Raw genomic sequence first — 21,203 nt, 5'->3', positions numbered from 1 at the left:
CTAGTCATATTTTGTATACTCTATACTGTTTTCAGCTTCTCTGAGGTTCCTTGTCCTCCTTTTTGCTCAGACGTCAAACTGACTCCTGCACCTAAGGGATCAGAGCTTTCAGTGTCTTCAGAGTATCTACGTAAGAGGCAGATCTTGCCTCTTCTAATTCTTTAAGAAGGTGTATATTTCCCAATGCATAGTGATTGAGTTCTACCGTATTTACTTGAATCTAAGCCGCACTCAAATCTAAGCCGCACCTGAGACTGGAAATCAAGGAAAAAAATTTTCCCAAATGTAAGCTGCACCTGAAATTTGAGACTCTAAATTCAAGGGGAGATGAAACAAAGTTGGTCCATTGTAACATGAGACACAGTTTAGGTCGAATGGATGAACATATAGCTACAGTAGTTCTGTTCGAGTCGTAAGCTTAGCAGTTAAACTTTGCCATGTAGCCATTGCTATGCGTCAGGCACTCTGTCTGTATTTATATGGGTACCCTTCCTTTTTCACGTGCTTCATCTGGCTTGAATCGATTTCTTATTTTGCTTTGATCTGATAAGTGCCAGTCTCTTTGTTATAAGTGGTTACGTCACTCTAAGATGAAAATGCATTATTGTACTGTGTCATGCATTGTTTGTCGCATTCTGATAATGAGTGTTTACGACATGTCACCACTCATGGCATTGCTTGCTTTTGTGCGCGCTACCACTGTTTACAATAAAGAAAAGAGGGGAATTGTCTCATTAGTGAAACAATGGCAAAAGACTGCTATTTGTTGTTACTTACACTGCTGCTTTCTTTGATAATGATAAGCAAGAACCAAATAATAGACTGCGTATGATAGAAGATGTTCTGAACGAGAGTTTAGCGAAAAATTTTCTCTGATTGAAAATCTTTGCAGATGCCTCTTTAGTACATTACATTCCGCACAGAAATTAGAGTCATCTTAGATTTAAAAATCTAGTCAGTTGCCTTGCTTCATTTCTGACTTTATCACTATTCACCATAAGAATAATATGAATATAAACATGACATAATATGTATATTCTTCTGTGTTTGCTGTTGTCTCACTCTAGTTTGATAGTTTATTAGGCAGACAGGATTTAAATGAGATAGCAGCAAACATGAAAGAATACATGGCATAATGTTTACATTCGTATTATTCTTATGGTGAAGAGAATACTGCATGTTATTCATGATTCATGAAAGTTCCTTTTAGCAACCACCTCTTATCTCAGGTAGGAAAAAAATCTGAAAGTAGAGTTGGCCACATTGACACACATCCCAAACAGACTTGCCAGTTGGATTTTCGTAATAGATTTTTAGTGATGACTTCAAATGCAGAGTGTGTTGCTGTTATCTTCAGTTCGTAGACTGGTTTGATGCAGCTCTCCACGCTTTTCTATCCTGTGCAATGCAGAGTAGCAACACTTATAAAATAATAATGAAAATAACTTAGTAATTAAATGCTGAAATTTAAAACAAAATTTTATTAGGTTTGTAATACTTCTTATGCAAAATGTTTAAAATATCAGTCATGATTCTGAATCACTATCACTCAATTCTTTGTTGCTCATTTCTTCATACACATGATCCTCCTCTGTACCATCTAGTGCAATGGATATCAAACATTTTTTAAATGCTTGTTGCACAGTCTGATTTTGAATACACTTCAATGCATCATAAATCCATTGTGACACTTGTGACAAACTTGCGCCTTTTACGCGTCCTGTTGGTGTCAGTTGTCTGTCACTTTTCGAAAGCCAGTCGGTGTACATACATTTAAGCTTGTCCTTAAATGGTTTATTCAAACAGATGTCAAGTGCAGAATTGACATCATCCCACCTGGAATTACTGCCAAGTATGTTTTGGTTTCCTCTAATTTTCATTTTACTGCAGGTGTTGTATGGCCTGCATACGCATCTAGTACCAACAGACTGTGTAAACTAAGCATTGTGGCAGGTCGACGATTCCACACATGCCTAATCCATTCCAGCACCATGTTGTCCGAAAACCACCCAGTTTCATTTGCTCGCACAATTACAGCTTTGGGAAACACTTCTGATTTTGGTAAAGTCTTTCACTTGAAGACTATGAATGGGGGCAATTTATGTCCATCTACTGTGCAAGCAAGCATGACGGACATCTGCTATTTTTCACCCCCTCATGTAAGAACACTTATGTCTTTCTTTCCTTTGGTGGCAACCATATAATTTGATGGCATTTCCTATCTGACCAAGAAGGTACTGCTTTCCTGTGTGCCGCCTAATTACGAAGTGCTGAAATTCCACAAGTTTTTCTTCATAATTCTTCAGCAACTTCTGTACAACTGAAGTTTCCCTCCGAAGTGAAAAACCCCAGCACTTCATAAACAGATCAATCCAGCAGCAACTAGCCTTAAAATTTTCGATTTTTTGCTCTCTAACAATTTCATGTGCCTTAATTTTTAAAATTTTCACATTCAAAGGCAGGAATTTCTGACGTTGTTTCTTAACAATTTCATTTAAAATCACTTCTAATGCATGATATCAGCCACACTATGGCCTAATGCATTATATCAGCTACACTTTGACACACTAAATGCTTTCCTGCTACTTGAACATTCAAATAATTGGTCTCTCTGCAGTCGCCATTGCCTGATGTTGCTGTCATCAATCCCGTATCGCAGACCTGCAGCATGATTATAACTTTGTTCAGCAAAATAAATAACTCCCCTCTTGAATTTGGTACTATAATAAAAGCGCTTCATTGTGGTTCACAAACACCAACAAGCACTTCACAAAATTCCATGAAGCAATAGGTGCTGCTACGTGAAATCTTAATGAGACTCAGTGTATCAACTCGTGCAACAATCCTAAAGCCTTGTGCATTGTTGGTATTTTTGTGTAAAGAAATTTATTTTTCTTGCTACGAATATTTGAAATGCTGCTACATTCAAAGATGAACAATATGGAATTTCTATTTACTTTGTTGGATAATTTATGAAAATGCAGTGGTTGAAATTTGGGGTGGAGAAAAGAGCTCATCCTCTACTTCTCTTTTTTTTTTAAATTATTATTAATTTATTCACTGACACAGGTTTTGGCACCAGTATTTATTTTTGTGCTTGCAAAGCAGGCCTGTGTAGCGCTACATGTATTCGACGGCAGAAGTTAGTTGTGGCGGCACATACCAACATTTTTCAGAACTCCTTCTTACTTTGCACTTGATTCTAAGCCACAGGTGGTTGTTTGGATTACAAAAACCAGAAAAAAGTGTGGCTTAGGTTCGAGTAAATATGGTATTTCCATTCTGTGTACCAGTTATCACACAACAGTGGTTCCTTCTGTTACGGCATCCATGTAATTTTTTGTTTGCTAAGCAGTCACCAACGAAGTCCTGTCATATCGTGAATGCCATACAATACATGTAGAGGACAATGTGGCTGCATTGTTTTCCAGGACAAGATCCAAGTGTTAGTCATTTGCCATTGTCTTCCTCTGACCTGTTGTGAAGTGTAAAATGTGCTTATGTATTGTGTGGCATGACCACACATAATGCTTGTATTGTGTAATGTTATCTTTTTAATGTGAATCTTCATGTTCTCATGACATACCACTTGATCCATAAAATTGTGGGAATTAAGCTATAACTTTGTCTTCTGTTGATAGACCACTCAGCCATATTTAGTGTGTCCATAAAAACTGACAGGAAAATGCACCTGTCTACCTTATATACTGGTAGGAAATTCATAGTGGAAGATATACCACATAGTAGAGGTAAACCGTACTGTGATGCCCCAAGTGAAGGATGTTGTGGCACAAATTCTAGTTGACAGGGGATCAGTACTTTTCTCTGTGAGACTTACATGTTGTCTGTGGCAGACTCAATAGTTTATAAAGACTAAATCCTCATGATTAAGTAAATCACTTGTCAAACATACTGCAATGGTTTGCTCAGGCGATGTCAGCAAGAGAGCAATCTCTAAATTTGAAAAATGGTTAACATGGCATTGCTTGCTGTGTCTGTATTGATAGCTGTGCATTGCTCTAGATTGGGTGGCACAATGGTTGGTATATATAGAAGGTGGCAATTTCAATTACTGAAACTAGCTGCGTATATGTTTTGTATTTGCAGTACAGGCAAATAAATCTTTTCAGGTAAGATGCTTGCATTTTTCATACTGCGTTGGCTTCCTTGAAAACTAAATCTGGACATTCTAATAGCCCTCAGAACTCAGCCATGACAGATTTATCAGGCTGTAGCAGGCAGGTACAGCATTGATGTCCCATCCATCATTCTTCAACTGTACGCAGAGTACATCTGACGTTTGACAATCCTTACTGACAGGGAATCTAATATATGGCTGTCTCCTCTAGACCCAAGTTATCCTTCACAGAGCCAACAGGCAAGACTATCTTTGGTGTCAATAGAAAAATAACCTTGACTTTATGTTTAGGAAGAATATGATGTATCTAATTCAGAATACAGATTCCTCCATCATGGATAACCATTATCATCATATTCTTACCAAGCGGGAAAACACCGGCAGACAGGCACAAGAACAAAACACACAAACACACACACAGAATTACTAGCTTTCGCAACCGATGGTTGCTTCTTCAGGAAAGAGAGGGAAAGACGAAAGGATGTGGGTTTTAAGGGAGAGGGTAAGGAGTCATTCCAATCTCAACTTCTCACTGTAGATGGTCTTTGTCAGCAATCATATGTGCCCTGTGTACAGGTGTGTTGATAATACCATTCATCTATGCAAATGGCTGTCTGCTCACAAGTACAGAGTGGTTTGTATCAGCTCTGCCACTGTGTTCCAGGGTGCTACTGGTTTTATGTGATTCAAAAAATCCTGGAAGAGGAAACATCAGTCTATTTCCAGTTCCTTGGTCAATGGGAAGTTCCCAACCACATACATCGAAAAGATGACAAACTTAAAACTTTCTGGTATCTTCTGTTCAAAATTTTGCATGAAGAAGCTTGCCACCAAGAGTGACATAGGTCTTCCCATGGCAACCCCATGAACTTATTCATAAAAGGTCTATTTAATTTAAAAAAAAGTCAAGGAGAGTACATGCTGAAACAAGGTCAGAAAAAACATCTTTGTGTTTTCACAGCTTAATGTATGATCTATTAAATTGAGAGTGTGCAACTGCATAAACCCTCTTTTGTCTCCTTATACAATGTCTGTTCAAAAAATTCTGGAACATTCGTAGTTTTGTGCCAATGGTGTGTTGGAGTGAAATGCAGTTAGCATCTCTGCACATGCCTACATTTTATGTGTAACTGCCAGAAGTTTCATTGTCATATGTCTGTTAGTTATTGTTAAGTACTGTGTTGAGTTGCACAGCTTGCAAATTTTGAGATGGCAGAGTTATAGGAGCAATGCGTCTGCATTAAATTTTGCATTAAACACAAGAAAACCTTTACATAGATATCCCAAATGATGCAGGAAGCCTGTGATGATGAGTGTTTTAGCCATACCCAGTGTTACAAATGGTTCATACAATTTAAAAATAGCCTCATTCACAATGCTCTTTGATGTCTAATGATGATGCTCATGTCAGGAAAGTCAACGACATTGTGCTTACCAATTGAAGACTGACTGTCTGAGAGATTTCAGAAAAATGCAACATTTCAGTTTGATCATCTCATGAGATCCTGATAAAGCATCTTGGAATGCATCATGTTGCCACCAAGTTTATCCCACAGCTTATGAGTCAAGGCCAGAAAGACCTTCACCTTGCAGTCTGTGAAGAGCTTTTGAATCATGCAAATGAGAACAAGATGTTCCTTAAGAGAATCATAACTAGTGATGAGATATGGGTATACGTTTATGATGTTGAGACCACAGTGGGCCAGGCAAAGTTCTCCAAGACTAAAAAAAATCTCATCGGGTCAGGTCAAATGCCAAAGCCATGCTGATAGTTTTCTTTGACTTTGAAAGATTAGTTCAATAAGTTCATCATGAATTCATGCCACTGCGACAAACTGTTAACTGATGGTACTGTCAAGAGATGTTGTGATGACTGTGAGGAAATCTGAGAAGGAAATGGCTTGAAATGTGGCTAGACAATTTGTGGCTCTTGTATCACGATAACGCACCCACCCATTCATCCCTGCTGGTGCATGACTACTGCACAAAATCACTGTGCTTCCTCATCCCTTGTACTCTCAATATCTGGCCCCTGTGGATATTTTTTTTTTTTTTTTAATTTCCAAAGTCATAAACCCCATTGAAAAGATGAAGATTTGGAATGGTAGATGAGATGAAAGAAAATTTGCAGACAGTGCTTCATGTGATCCATCAGGAAGCATACTGAGTCTGCTTCTGGAAGTGGAAACATTGTTGGGAGTAGCATATCAACTGTGGAGGAGAGTATTTTAAAGGAGACCATGCACAAAAAGTAAAAGGTAAGTGTAGAAAATTTTTGTGAATTAAGTTCTGGAATTTTCTGAACAGACTTCATTTATCAACCATATACCTTTTGGTCATCTTCAGAGTGAGCCAACAGACTGAAGCTACAGCACTCACTCCATCCTATTAAACCCATGGACTGTAGCACTGTGTGTGCTGCTGCAGATACACTAACACGAGGAGTGTTGATAGGTGATGAAGAAGTATGCACAAATTGGAACTGTGGCTATGCAGTGGATCCAGGCTGGAATGTCAATGTCTCATTATGAGGTGGACTTTAGCAACATCTTTGCAAGCTTGTTAAAGAAAGCATTGGATTCCATGATTTACCCAAGCTGAAACCCCTGTCTCTATTTATAAAATTCTTCATAAAATTAATTTCATCTTCTTGTTTCACCATTGAGTTAAAAAAAAAAAAAAAAAAAAAAAAAAAAAAAAAAAAAAAATACCTGCTAGAAGTTTGACGTTTTGATAATGTGTAATGTGTCTGACAACAGTGAAATGCTGTGACTCAGCCAGTTTATTGGGCTGTAGGTGTTGTGTATACCGTAAGGTGGGGTAATATTGGATGGAATTTTCATATTCTTTAAGGTCACTTCATAAAGAACATTAAATTCTCATGACAAAAATTGTGAGATTTTTTAGATTGCATTGGAGATTAATATGATCAAAGAACTTTAGTCAAAAATATTTTTAATTAGTCAGAATCTAACAAATAAAACTGTCCAACGTTACCCCTTTGATGGGGTAATTTCAGACAGAGACTGTCTTTTTAAAAAATACACATACTTAGAAACATGTTTTACATATTTAGAAAACATTTTTTTACATATGGTTATGAAATATTCTACACATCTTCAGTAAACATTTGACACATATTTAGAAAACCTTTACAGACATATTTACAAAATAGTTCATTAATAAAGACAGCCTACTCATACAACAAATAAATAATAATCTACAATATGTTCTCAGTGAAACAAAACTTCCCTTTTCTTCTCTTGCAGTCAGCAACACTCTTACAATGTGGCCTTTGTCTACAGTATCATCGTCTTCAATGGCAAGAAAAATAAACACAGATTTGCTGCATTGATATGGATGCAGAAATCTGACTTCCACTTCTTTTGTGCCCACTTATGTTGTGATTCCGACAAACTGCCTATTTCGCTGTTTCCTCCCAGTCATGTGCGGATAATCCACAAGATTAAAGCGTCCACTTCCAGAACCGCTTCCTCTGCTCTGCTGCTTTGCCACCAGTGGGTATTGCATCATTATTCACAAGCAATTCAGATGATGAGTCAGCATTATCTCTCTTTTTTATAGCAATGCCTAAAATGGATTTTGGGGCAACATCTAATTTTCACTTTCATTGGCCACTTGTGTCATTCCATAGTGAATATTGTGAAGCATATCTTGAAAGCTTGAAGACCAGGCTTCTAAAGAAATGTTTTGAGAATTATCTCCATCAAGCAATTTTTTGAGGTCTCTGTCAGGGTCAAGTGAAATTAATCCCATTGCATGGGATGCAGTTCATATATTGTCTTCTTCAATTACTGTCACTTTTTTAAGTGTTTCCTTCAAACGTGAGGGGGAAAGCATCTTTGATATTGGCCCACAGTAGCTTTCCTTCCATTGCATAAGCACTGCCCACCAACCAGCTTTTAAAGATCTGAAGAAACCTACATATAATGGCTGTAAAATTTGAGTACTGTTTAGAGACACAGATCAAACCATCCCTTTTACTGCAGTTATCATGGGTTCCTTTGGGACCTCCTTCCCAGGTGTCCTGTAAATGCTTTGACTTTTAGACCACATGGGAGGTAATGGTTTTCCTTCCCCAGTGGCAGCCATCAGTACTGAAATACTACTCTTAGAAGAATTTAAGATCCTTTTAGGAAGTTTTGTTCCCCTCTAACTATCATATGCTTCCTTCCAGTGTCATCACACAGATTGGCCTCATTATAATTGATTACCCTTTTGGAATTGATATTTTCCATTTTTTCCTTGACATTCTGGAAATATGATTTCACTGTCTCATAACTCACTTCATCATGTTGCCTTTTAATGTTCTCAGGTAGCCGGATGCTTAATATGGGAGAGTAATGCTGTAAGAATGAAAGGGACTATTAAATCCCTGTCATGTGACAAGGAAAACGTTTTTCCCTTCGTCCACTTTTATCAAGATATCCTTTCACCATGTACCTAACATCTTTAGAGCTAAAAGGAAAACTCCAATGTGCAGTCCTTAAAATACCACAGACAAGTGTGTTATCTTCAGTGGTACTTAAGACAGAAGGCCTTTGAATCACTATTCAGACAGAAGGCCTTTGAATCACTATTCTCTATCATTGAACGTGGTGCATTAAATTTGCTTGACGCCTTTCTGTACAATAGTTTTTCTGATCTTACAGTGGCAACCACCTTTTCAAGATTTTCAGGATCATATTTGTACCTGAGAAGAGCACCAAGCTTCCTGTTGTAAGTATGTGGAATTGTCCGATGTTACCCCAATGTGTGTAGTTACCCTAACTAGATGTTAGCAAAAGTGAGATGTGGAGACAAACTGTATTCACATTTCCTTCTTAACATTTAAGTAAGTTAACTACAAGAAAATTGAGCTTACCAATTTTTTTCTCTTCTTGTACAATGACAAAAGTATAGCAACAATTGTAAACAGCACTGTAACCCGCTACATACCATTGTTTCAACTTCCAACTGCAACAAAGTGTGTTTGTATATGCCTGACAATATGTAAGGTGTAAACAGCAAAACGTGTGCAAAATAAAAGCTTGCATTCAGTGATATCAACGTAAGAACAGAAATACACTGTCCCTGCCCCAAATTACCCCTGTGTCCAACATTTCTCCATCTTACGGTACCTATGGTGTTCTGTGCATCTAACATGGACTGTGCAAGTCATTTGCCTGCTGCAAAAAAGGCTACACTCACAGGAATCTTGTAAATCCCAGCCTTGCAGAGCATAAAGTCACATACAGTGAAACCCAAAAGGGCTGCTGTCTTTGGTGGAGAGGAAAACACACTTTAACTTTGTGTGTGTTGGGGATCTGTAGTATTTTTGATGGCAGGAAGTCATGGATTTAAAAAACTTTTTGTGTCTTCTTCCTCATGCCTTATGTTGACCTCAGATTTTATTCATAGCACCTTATGTATCTGTTGCAGAAAACAAGTATTTGTTTCCAAACTCCCAAGTGCAGAATTTCATTCTGTAGTGCTATATGCTTTGGGAGAGAAAGTTAAGTGAAGAGTCATTATCTGGGAAAGATGGCGGCAGCTATTTGCTCATACATACGAGACCATATGTGTTGGCTTCCAATGAGCTGCATGTCCCATGGTGCCATCATCTTCTTGCCTTCCAGTTTTGGTTGTTTTGGTTTGTTACAGAGTTGGTGGCACCATGGGACATGCACTTTATCAGAAGCCATATGTACATGCAAATATCTGCCACCATCCTTTTCAGGTGATGAATGTTCTCAGAACTTTGGTTCACAGAGCACATAGGGTTACTGACTAAAGTAGTCTGCAGGATGAGCTTCTACACTTGGAGTATGGAAACAAATGGTCATCCTCCAAAACAGATACATAAGGCACTATGAATAAAAAATTAGGTGTAAGTTTGAGGAAGAAGACGTAGATTTAAATCCATGGCTTCCAGCCATATGGGGGAAGCCTGTCATCAAAAATAGGTCAGATTCTCACCAAGCACAAAGTTAAAGTGATTTTTTACCCTCTACCGAAGACAGCAGTACATTTAGTTTACATCAGAGATGACTCGGTACTCCACAAGGCTGGGGGTTACAAGACCCTCTGCAAGATGGCCTTTTTTACATGGGACAGATGACTCATACAGCCCATGAAAGACGCACAGAACACTGTAAATACATCCATCTCATACAGTCTGATAAATTGGCTGTGGCAGAGCACTGCATTGGCATCGGTTACATAAGGCAGTATAAAAATGATAAAATTATAATGTTGACTTCATCTTTTTGGCACTTGGTGGTGAAAGGATCAGTTGAAATTCATTTAGCAAAGAGTTTGCTTAACAGAGATAGCAGTTTATGGTTGGAAACATCATGCACCTTTGTGTATAAGCTTGCAAAGACATTACTACAGTGTGTCTCAGCAGGGATTGACCACATAGCCACAGCTTCAATTTACGCATACTACTTTGCTGCCAGTCAACATCTCTGGGCTTGTGCATCTGTGGACCTATGTGCAGGGCACAGCTCACAGGTGTAGCTTCAGTCTGTCAGCTAACTCTGAAGATGGCCAAAATGGACACAGCTAAAATATAAGGAGAAGAACTAAGGTTTAAGCAGTTACATGCCCAAAATTAATGGGTCAGAGTTATAATATGTTTGTTAGAATGTATTTTGATCAAGGGTAAGGATTACCTTTGGTTAATTAATAACTCAACTTCAAATATAAATATCAAATCCAAGCGAGACTCAGAATCTTCTGCTTGCTAATAAAAGCTGCTGCATTACATATGTGATGAGGACTGTCTACAGCAAGAGGTCTCAAGTACAAGGCTAAATGGTTAGCCACATGATATTTAGTAGATCCAATATTACTTCCGTGGTCTGTGGCACATGTTACTCAATATTGGGTATCCTGGCTGATGAAACACTTAACTAACACAGACACTACCAGCAGGTTTTACTGAGAAACTCATCAAGTTCCAAAGGCATATAATCCAAATGTGGCGGCAGTGCTCTTATCATCTACACCAACTCAGCAAGACAGAAAAGTCACCCATCGTTGGGAGAAGCTGTACAATATGACGGTAAACTATGAAGGGTGAAAAGTTTCTCATGGAGAACAACTGGAAACAATATATAAAGAATAACTGTTATGTTAATAGTTAGTGCATCAGGTTTACAGCTGTCCCCTATGTTTTTCAAAGCACAAAACTATACCTAAGGAACACTTTGCTAAGGCGTTAGTGATCTGCTGCCAAGAAAAAGGCTATACATGATTACAGGCTTTCTCATTGTATTCCAGTGACAAAATCTTTCAGGTAATGAGCTGAGTAATGGTGTCATTTTGTCACAGTATGTCAGTGGGCATTGTATGCATCATCTTCAGTGTCAGGATGCCATGTTCTGTGTGTGTATGTTACCACTGACTGCTTCTGTAGGTGGACCAATTATGCACCTCTGGTGGCGGGGAATGTGATCCAGCCAGTGATGGGGGAACATGGTTTCCCGTGGTACAGCAGTCACATCCCATGTCTGTCCATTCTGTCCACAGATTCCACTGCCTTCAGAACGGGGTATTCCTATCATATTTTTACACTCATGTAATACTAGACGGTGCTGAGTTGAAATCTACCATCCTGGTTTATTAGATAGTTGTACTGTCATATTTTTACTACCTCCTTAACAGCTCTGTCCCAGAACCTATGACACTGCATAGCTTCTTTGTTTGTTCATAATCAAAAGTATGTTCCTCATTAATGCTATGCTCTGCCACTGCAGACTTGTCTGTCTGCCCTGGTCACTGTGAGATGCATTGCTGTGTCTATCCAATGTATTACATCCAACACTCTCACTCAGTACTGTAAATGTCTGGTATGTGCAGTCCTAATCAGTGTTTGGTCGAACCAAGCAGATACTTAATTTTCCACGTTGCCTGAAAGTAGTCATTATTTTGTGCTTCTGTATTATTCTTGGGATTTTGGCAGTTAGGAATGCCATGTGTATGGCTTCTTGTTCTTCTGGTTTGTCCCCCCTCCACTTATAAGCCTGTAAGGCATTAACAGTTTTTGCAGCAAATTTCCCGCAGATGCTGTAACTATTTTGACATTCCTGTGCAGATGGACCTGGCTCTATGTACTAAGATGATTGGTACCAAGTTGCATTGTACTGGATTGTGGCAACTCTGAGCACTGAAGTGTAGGCCTGTATGCGTCTTCTTCCTGTAGACCAAGTATCCCAATGTGCCATCTGGATTTCCCTTGATCAAAGTGTCCAAGAAAGATAGGTTTCCATTCTCTTCTGCTTTCATGATAAACTTGATGCTGCTGTGTATGTCACTGAGGTGATGTAAGAATTTCTGTAGATTTTCTCTGCCATGTGGCCACACCACAAAGATGTTATCTACATATCTGTAGAACACCTTTGTTTTTAGGTGGGCAATATTCAGTGCTACATCCTCTGAGTGCTCCATGGGTGGATTAGCTATACTCGGAGCTAAGGAAAAACCCATGGCAACTTCATCTGTTTCTTCTAGTATATGTTGGATGAGTCTGACAATGACTACTATCCACCACCTATTTCAAAAGTGGTGGGACCTTCTATGATCAAATAGATGGGGTTGCCATAGGTTCCCTCTTAGCTCTGGGTATTGCTAATCTATACATGGAGCTTTGAGGACGTAGCATCAGGTACTGCCCACCTAAAACCAATGGCATTGTACAGGTACATAGGTGACATCTTTGTGGTTTGGTCAAATGTTACAGAAAATCTCCAGGAATTCCCTTCATCTTAGTGGCATACATAACAGTAGAAAGTTCACAATGGAGTTAGAATGAGGTAGAAACCTACACAATGGCACGTTGGGTCTCTCAGTCTGCAGGAAGAAGGTGCATATGGACCTGTACCTTAATACTAAAAGTTGACACCATTCATTGAAAAGCAATTCACTATCAGCCACCTTAGTACATAGAGCCATGTCCATCTGCAACAGGAAGAGCTTGCCAAATAAGTTACAGCATCTTTGGGAAACTTTCTGCAGAAACAGTTACAGTGAGATGCAGATAAGACACGCCTGACAAACCAATAAGAGGAGAGAGGACAAATCAGAAGAAGAAGAAACCAAACGTGTGGTACTTCTGCCATATGTGAGGATGCTAACAGCCAAGATCATGAGAAAATTAGAGAAGTACCAAATAAAGACTGTTTTCCACACAACATGGAAAATTATGAACGTGCTTGGCTGAATCAAAGACCAGCTAGAACTGCAGACACCAGGCATTTGCAGTATTTTGCGTGAGTGTGGAATGCAGTACATTGGACAGTTAAAGCAATCCATCTCATAGCAACATATGGAACACACCTGAAACATTAGGCTAGGGCAGATAGACAAGTTCTTTGTGGCAGAGCATAGTATCAATGTGGGACACACTTTAGATTTTGAACAGATGAAGAAGCTACACAGTGCCAATGGGTTCTGGGTGTCAGTTGTCAAAGAGGTGGTAGAAACATCTCTGTACAACAATCTAATAAACCAGGGTAGTGGATTCACACTCAGGACAATGTGGAGTTTCACAATTGTGAAAAATGACAGGAATGCTCTGTTGTGGAGGGAGTGGCATCCATGCACAGGATGGACAGAAACTGGTATGCAACACCCACACCAGGGCTGCACTGTGTTCCCCTACCACCAGCTTGGCACCCTCTTGTGGAGGTATCTGATTGTGTGAACAGTACACCTACAAAAATTGTCAGCAGTTTGCAGCTACATAGAACATAGCACTCAGACACTTTGCCTGACAGTAATGAATATGAAACACAATGAAATGTTGTGACAAGATGATGCCAGTACTTGGCAGACCAACTAAGAAGATTTTATCACAGGAAAAAAAGCAAACTAAATACTGAATGGAATTACAGACATAGTGCACTCTTCAGCAAGAAAGATGTACTAATGTAGGATGCCTTTAAAGTTCACCTCACACCTTAAGTAAAGCATAAAGTTGTAGAATATTACACAAGATTTTACCAAGAAACTCATCAACTTACAGAGACATGTAATCCAAATGTGGCAGCAAAATTCTTACTCTCTACATCACGTTGACAACACGAGTAGCACACAATATCACAAGGTTACCAGAGCAAGAAGTGTACAGTGTCAGTACCATGGATCATCATGAGAAGAGTAATGAAAATACTAACAGTGATGAAACAAGTTCTGGTGGTGAACTTACCAGTGACATCAGTGAAGACTATGCTCAGGCATATTTATGTTTCTGTGTAATCCTATATTACAAAACCAAAAAATGTGATTAAGAGTGACTACATTGTGAACAGTTTTTGCAAATGTGCTCAAAATTAACGGTGCGATATATGAGTACATTCAGGTGCAGCTTACATTCAGTTTAATATGGTATTTAGGATTGTGTCAGAAATAACATGAAAAATGGTTTTCATTGGTTTTTCCACTCCCTTGAGAGGTTGTCCATGTACATGTTAAAAAAATGCCAGGGGTAGGCAGCAAACTCGTCTTACATCCTTGTTAGTTGAAAATACTTTTATTAGGTAACTGTGTTAGTCACATTATGCTGAACTTATAGCTTATACCTTATACCTATGCTATAGGTGAAAGTATGAGCCACAGGTAGAGACAGGTAAAATACAATATGCAATGAATGAAGAGATAATAATAAGGACGGGTGACCAGCAGAAATATGCTTGGATTGAAAGTGGCATATGGCAAAGATACAGTCTTTCTCCTCTAATGTTCAACATCTGTGTCAAAGAATCAATGACAGAAATAATAAAGGAGCCTCAAGGATGGGATTGAAGCTGAGATAAAAGTATACCAATAAGATTCAATGCTATTCTTAGTGAAAGTGAAACTTACAGGGCCTGCTGAACAAAATGAAAAATATAATGAGAACGCAATATGTACTGTAAGTAAACCAAAGAAAGATGAAAGTAATAAAGAGTAACAGAAATGAGATTAGCAAGAAACTTAAAATCAAAATTGGAGACGACATAGTAGATGAAACGAGGGATTTCTGCTACCTTGGAAGCAAAACAATGCATGACAGAAGCAGCAAGGAGGATGTAAGTAGCAGACTAGTGTAGTCAAATGAGGCAGTCCTCATTAAAAGAAGTCTACTAGTAAGAAACATAGCTTTTAATTTGAGGAAAAAAATTTCTGGGAATGTACATTTGGAGAACAGCATTGTATGGGAATGAATCATGGACTGTTGAAGAACTAGACGAGTAGAGAATCAAAATGTATGAGACATGGTGTTCTGTAAAGATGCTGAAAAGTAAGTTGTCTCATAAGATAACAAATAAGGAGTGTATTTGAAGAATCTGCGAGGAAGAATAATAGAACATGTGTTAAATAACCAGGGAATATCTTCCATAGTACTGGGAGGAGCCGTATCATAGGACAGAGATTGGGATATAAATAACAAATAATTGAGAACACAGGATGTAAGTTTCTGTTGGCAAAACCAACTACATGGCTGTGGCATACCTTCCTCCAGCCAATAATAATAATAATAATGTCGTGTGATGAGGGCTTCCCATCGGGTAGACCGTTCGCTTGGTGCAAGTCTTTCGAGTTGATGCTACATCGGCGACTTGCGCGATGATGGGGATGAAATGATAACAACACAACACCCAGTTACTGAGTGGAGAAAATCTCTGACCCAGCCGGGAATCGAACCTGGGCCCTTTGGACTGACAGTCTATCATGCTGACCACTCAGCTACTGGGAGCAGACCTCCAGCCAATGAGGAGACATGCAGTACATCTCACTCTCCTACAGGTAGAGTACTGTCTTAGGATTCATGGCTTTCTACTCCAGTAAGTGGATCCTCCAAGGTGTGATGTGTATATTACAATAAGCCACATTTTAAATTAATATAGTTCATGTTCAGGCATGAGGGGGAAGTAAGTTTAGTAGCCAATGAAGTGAATGATTTAAGATTTTGAGAAATGTCTGATGAGTTTTGAATCTTATATCAGGATGGGTGGCTCATCATGGTTTTTTTGTAAGTGATTAGCCAGTCACATTTGCCTCGAATTTTTTAATTTCTATCCTGAAGGTTAGTTAGGATTTTAGTAACACATTTTATCATTGAAAAAGTTGCAGATATTGCATTTTTTTATTGTTGGGTGTAATTACGCAAACAGAAGTGAAAATAAGGTAGAGATATCGTAATTTTATTTTTATGGAGTTTTAGTTTTTAACTGTATTAACCACATTTGTCTCACATTATTTTAGCTCTTGGGATGTCTAAACCCGCAAATACAAACACAGTAGGACCAAGCGAGCTAGGATGCCCTTTATGTGATTCACAGTCATCCCTTATACATTATCAATTGTGTATTATAATCATAGATTTCTGTGGATTTGATGTAGCAGTTACATTCAGTTATTGCTTTCAACATATGTTACAACAATGTTCATGCAACAGCAACGTATTTTAAGCTGAAGGCTCGCATCATCAGGGCATTGATTTTCAAAGATCTCACCAAAACTACTAAAAATATCCAGCTGTCATCATGATATAAAATATGTTTGAGGGAAAGTCCTCATTTCACTATTTTTGGAGAATTTTACTCACTCACTTAAATTGTGTAAATAATTTTACAAGTTTATTTTGTCTAACTTTTGATCCACTCTTACTCATTCATATCCATGGCGGCCCAGTGACTTTTCTTTCTTATACCCCGAATAGCTTTGCATGTGTTTTCAGGCTGTGGTGGCCTTTTGTCACACAGAAACTCACAACTCACTACAGACGTCTGCTAAGGCAGGGAGTTTCACCCCTCTTGCAGTACTTCCGCTCACAGCTGTCGATCTTTTCATGTGACAGGGCACTTACTGCTACTGTCACTGACTACCAGTGTGGGACAATAGCTGACCCTAACAAGGCTTCTGTCAACTGAGTTTCACCAGTCTCTGTTCATCCCTCATAGTGTCCACTTTGGTTGCTGCTCTGTGTGTGCCTCATGAGGAACTGACCATGTGGCAGCCCACACAACACTGTTGCCCTTGCAATGCTGCAAGATGCCCGTGCCATGCCATATTTACAACTGGCACACAATCACTGAGGATATTGTGTGTTTTCATTGCCCTCCTGTGTAGCCTATAAATTTCTCCTCGTCTTTCTCAGTACGGATATTGTGCAGTGAACTCTGGGAAAGCAGAAAGGTGGAAGGAGTATATAGAGGGTCTATACAAGGGCAATGTACTTGAGGACAATATTATGGAAATGGGAGAGCATGTAGATGAAGATGAAATGGAAGATATGATACTGCATGAAGAGTTTGTCAGAGCACTGAAAGGTCTAAGTCGAAACAAGGCCCCAGGGGTAGACAACATTCCATTAGAACTACTGACAGCCTTGGGAGAGCCAGTCCTGACAAAACTCTACCATCTGGTGAGAAAAATGCATGTACAGGCAAAATACCCTCAGACTTAAGAAGAATATAATAATCCCAGTTCCAAAGAAAGCAGGTGTTGACGGATGTGAAAATTACCAAACTATCAGTTTAATAAGTCAAAGATGCAAAATACTAATGTGAATTTTGTACAGACGAATGAAAAAGCTGGTAGAAGCTGACCTCGGGAAAGATCAGTTTGGATTCTGTATAAATGTTGGAACACATGAGGCACTACTGACCCTATGACTTATCTTAGTAGCTAGATAAAGAAAAGGCAAGCCTACGGTTCTAGCATTTGTAGATTTAGAGAAAGCTTTTGACAATGTTGTCTGGAATACTCTCTTTCAAATTCTGAAGGTGGCAGGGGTCAAATACAGGGAGCAAAAGGCTATTTACAATTTGTACAGAACCCAGATGGCAGTTATAAGAGTCGAGGGGCATGAAGGGGAAGCAGTGGTTGGAAAGGGAGTGAGACAGGGTTGTAGCATCTCCCCGATGTTATTCAATCTGTATATTGAGCAAGCAGTAAATGAAACAAAAGAAAAATTTGGAGTAGGTATTAAAATCCATGGAGAAGAAATAAAAACTTTAAAGTTCGCCGATGACATTGTAATTCTGTCAGAGACAGCAAGGGACTTGGAAGAGCAGTTGAACAGAATGGACAGTGTCTTGAAAGAAGGATATAAGATGAACATCAACAAAAGCAAAAGGAGGATAATGGAAAGTCGAATTAATTCAGGTGATGCTGAGGGAATTAGATTAGGAAATGAGACACTTAAGAAGTAAAGAAGTTTTTCTATTTGGGGAGCAAAATTACTGATGATGGTCGAAGTACAGAGGATATAAAATGTATACTGGCAATGGCAAGGAAAGTGTTTCTGAAGAAGGGAAATTTGTTAATATCGAGTATAGATTTAAGTGTCAGGAAGTCGTTTCTGGAAGTATTTGTATGGAGTGTAGCCATGTATGGAAGTGAAACATGGATGATAAATATTTTGGGCAAGAAGAGAATAGAAGCTTTTGAAATGTGGTGCTACAGAAGAATGCTGAAAATTAGATGGGTAGATCACATAACTAATGATGAGGTACTGAACAGATTGGGGGGAAGAGGAGTTTGTGACATAACTAGAAGAAGGGATCGGTTGGTAGGACATGTTCTGAGGCATCAGGGGGTCACCAATTTAGTATTTGAGGGCAGCGTGGAGGGTAAAAATCGTAGAGGGAGACTGAGAGATGAATACACTATTCATATTCAGCTGCATCAAACCAGTCTCAGGACTGAAGACCACAACAACAACAACAGCAATAACTCTGGGCTGAGGCAACGATTTCTCCAACTCCACTGTTTCTACTGTGCTGCACCCAGCTAGTGCATTCTCATCTCAAATTAATGACTGATTTCCATTTTGAACCTGAAGCCGTTTGTGTTAGTCCAGCCACTTGCAGACCTGACCTCTATAGTTTTGCAACTTCACATGTAACTTAGTTCAATAAAGTAAGGAACCTTGCTACATTTGTGATAAGATGATTAACTCGGTCAACTTAATTTTATATTTTGGCACATTTTTGACCATCTTGCCTCGTTCAGCATATGCTCTGACTCCCGTGCGTGTGCACTTGTGTTTTCATGCTGTGGATGCTAGTGTACTTTGCGCCATGATTCATTCCCTCAAGTGTATTTCACTACCTCTTGTGCTACCCAGCGACCAGTGGCTACCACCACCGGCCCAATCAATGCACCACCGTATGCAACTGCCACACCAGCGCTGCACGACATTATCGCCTCACAGAACTGGAATGCTGCAATGCCGACTTGCACATGTAACTTGCAGCACTGTGACTACCTGTGGCGCAGCTCCCAATGACAAAGTCCATGCTGCCACCGCCATTCCTCCCAACCTTGAAGTACCACCATCCAATTTGCCACATGCTGCCACCACTCCATTCAGCCATGCTGTGTCTCCTCTGCCACCCTTCAACCCATGGGACCTGCACCTAGCGTTTTTGAGTGGACGCTATCTTCATAAGCTGCAGTATCTCCCAGGATGCCACAAAGTTTCCTATGGTGATCAGCCAGCTCAAACAGACATACGCAGTGGAAGGCCGTGATGTCATCTTGTTGTCCCCAGCCACTGATCACTACGAAACATTTCAGTGCCATCACATGATGCACTTCACCTCTTCTGAAATGCCACGCATCCAGGTCCTCTTTTGACTCGAGTGGTTCACCACATCCATAACCTAATGGAGCCACACATGGCCTCTGACAATTTTTTTCATAACATCTGACTGGCTCGACTCCTGGCCTCAATACGGACTGCAGTGGCATTGCAAGCTGACCTCTCCCCCACTGGCACCACCAGTCTTGCTGACATTGAGTCATGAGATGCTGGCCTCCCTGCCTGTGACCACTGCCACCACGTGTCATCCTCACCCAAACCCGGTACAGCCAGCTGGCATTTCATTGCCAGCCACTGCACCATATACTCATCCTCACCACTCGACACACCATTAATGATGTCACTAGTTCCACCCCTCCCCACTGGTCTCAGCACAGTGCACAGCAGCCAGAACTATGTGACATGCTTGCCCACCTCAGCACCAACATAGCAACACTGCAAGCAACTGTTGTCCAACTTGACTCTGACCACCACAGTGTGTGCAGCCCTAGCTGCCAGTGCAATGACCACTACTGCCACAACAGATCCAGGTGCCCTGTTGAAGCTCCTAGCAACAGGGCCAGCCTCTGTTGGTATCAAGAGCGCTTCGACCTGGATGCCACAAGCTTCAGAGAACCCTCCCCTTGGCATCCAAACACGAATGACCAACAGGAATAGGCACAATTGGCTGCTGCTCTGTCTCCCAACAACTGTTCATTCTTAATGCTCATTGTGCCATGCCATTCCTCCGAGTTGGCTCAGAGATGTCTATCGTCCTGCAGCAGCTCGTATGTAACACTGGCACTTCCTCAGCCATCCTCCGGATAGCAGTGAATAATTCCACCATTGCGGCATACAATATTCATCATTGCATCCTCGATCTCAGTCTGCAATGTGACCTGCTCTTGACCTTCACTGTTGATGATATCACTGACACCTTATCACAGTGGACTTTCTCGGACACTGCTGCCTGCTCCCTGATATTTCCGGCTGGTGCCTCATTGACATTGACACCGGAAGATCAACAAAGTGCACCACTTGTTTCCCAATTCTCTTTGATGTGAAGCAGGTGGCGTATTCTGACCCTTAAGCTGACCTTGTGGCGCAATTCCCTTCTCTCAGACATCTGTCCAACATACCTCAGGAAGTCTACCATAAAACTATATACTACATCGATACCAACCCTGGACCACACGTCTTCTGGTGGCCATGCCCTCTAGCAATGCAAAACTGAAGATTGCCAAGGCTGAATTTGATGAGCCACTTGCTGCCAGCATACTGTGTCCTTTAAAGAGCCCATAAGTGTCTGCACTTCATCTCACCAATAAGAAGGATTGTTACTGGTGCCTGTGTGAGGATTACAGGAAGCTAAATATCCACACTATCCCTGACCAGTACCTGGTGACGTTCCTACGCAGCTACAACAGCACGCTGGTTGGCGCTACAATCTTCAGGACGATTCAATGCACCAAGCCTTTCACCCAGGTT

At 40.1% G+C, this 21,203-nt stretch overlaps 1 protein-coding gene across 2 annotated transcripts in view; it reads left to right on the top strand.

The window, feature by feature from the left end:
- Positions 1-21,203, top strand: part of LOC126278954 (1-phosphatidylinositol 4,5-bisphosphate phosphodiesterase classes I and II) — a 401,310-nt gene that overhangs the window by 197,336 nt on the left and 182,771 nt on the right. The gene's annotated exons all lie outside the window — the stretch shown is intronic.

Source organism: Schistocerca gregaria, chromosome 6 (assembly GCF_023897955.1).
Source record: "Schistocerca gregaria isolate iqSchGreg1 chromosome 6, iqSchGreg1.2, whole genome shotgun sequence".
In the NCBI taxonomy this organism is placed as follows: domain Eukaryota; kingdom Metazoa; phylum Arthropoda; class Insecta; order Orthoptera; family Acrididae; genus Schistocerca; species Schistocerca gregaria.
This window is presented reverse-complemented; position numbering and strand designations above follow the sequence as displayed.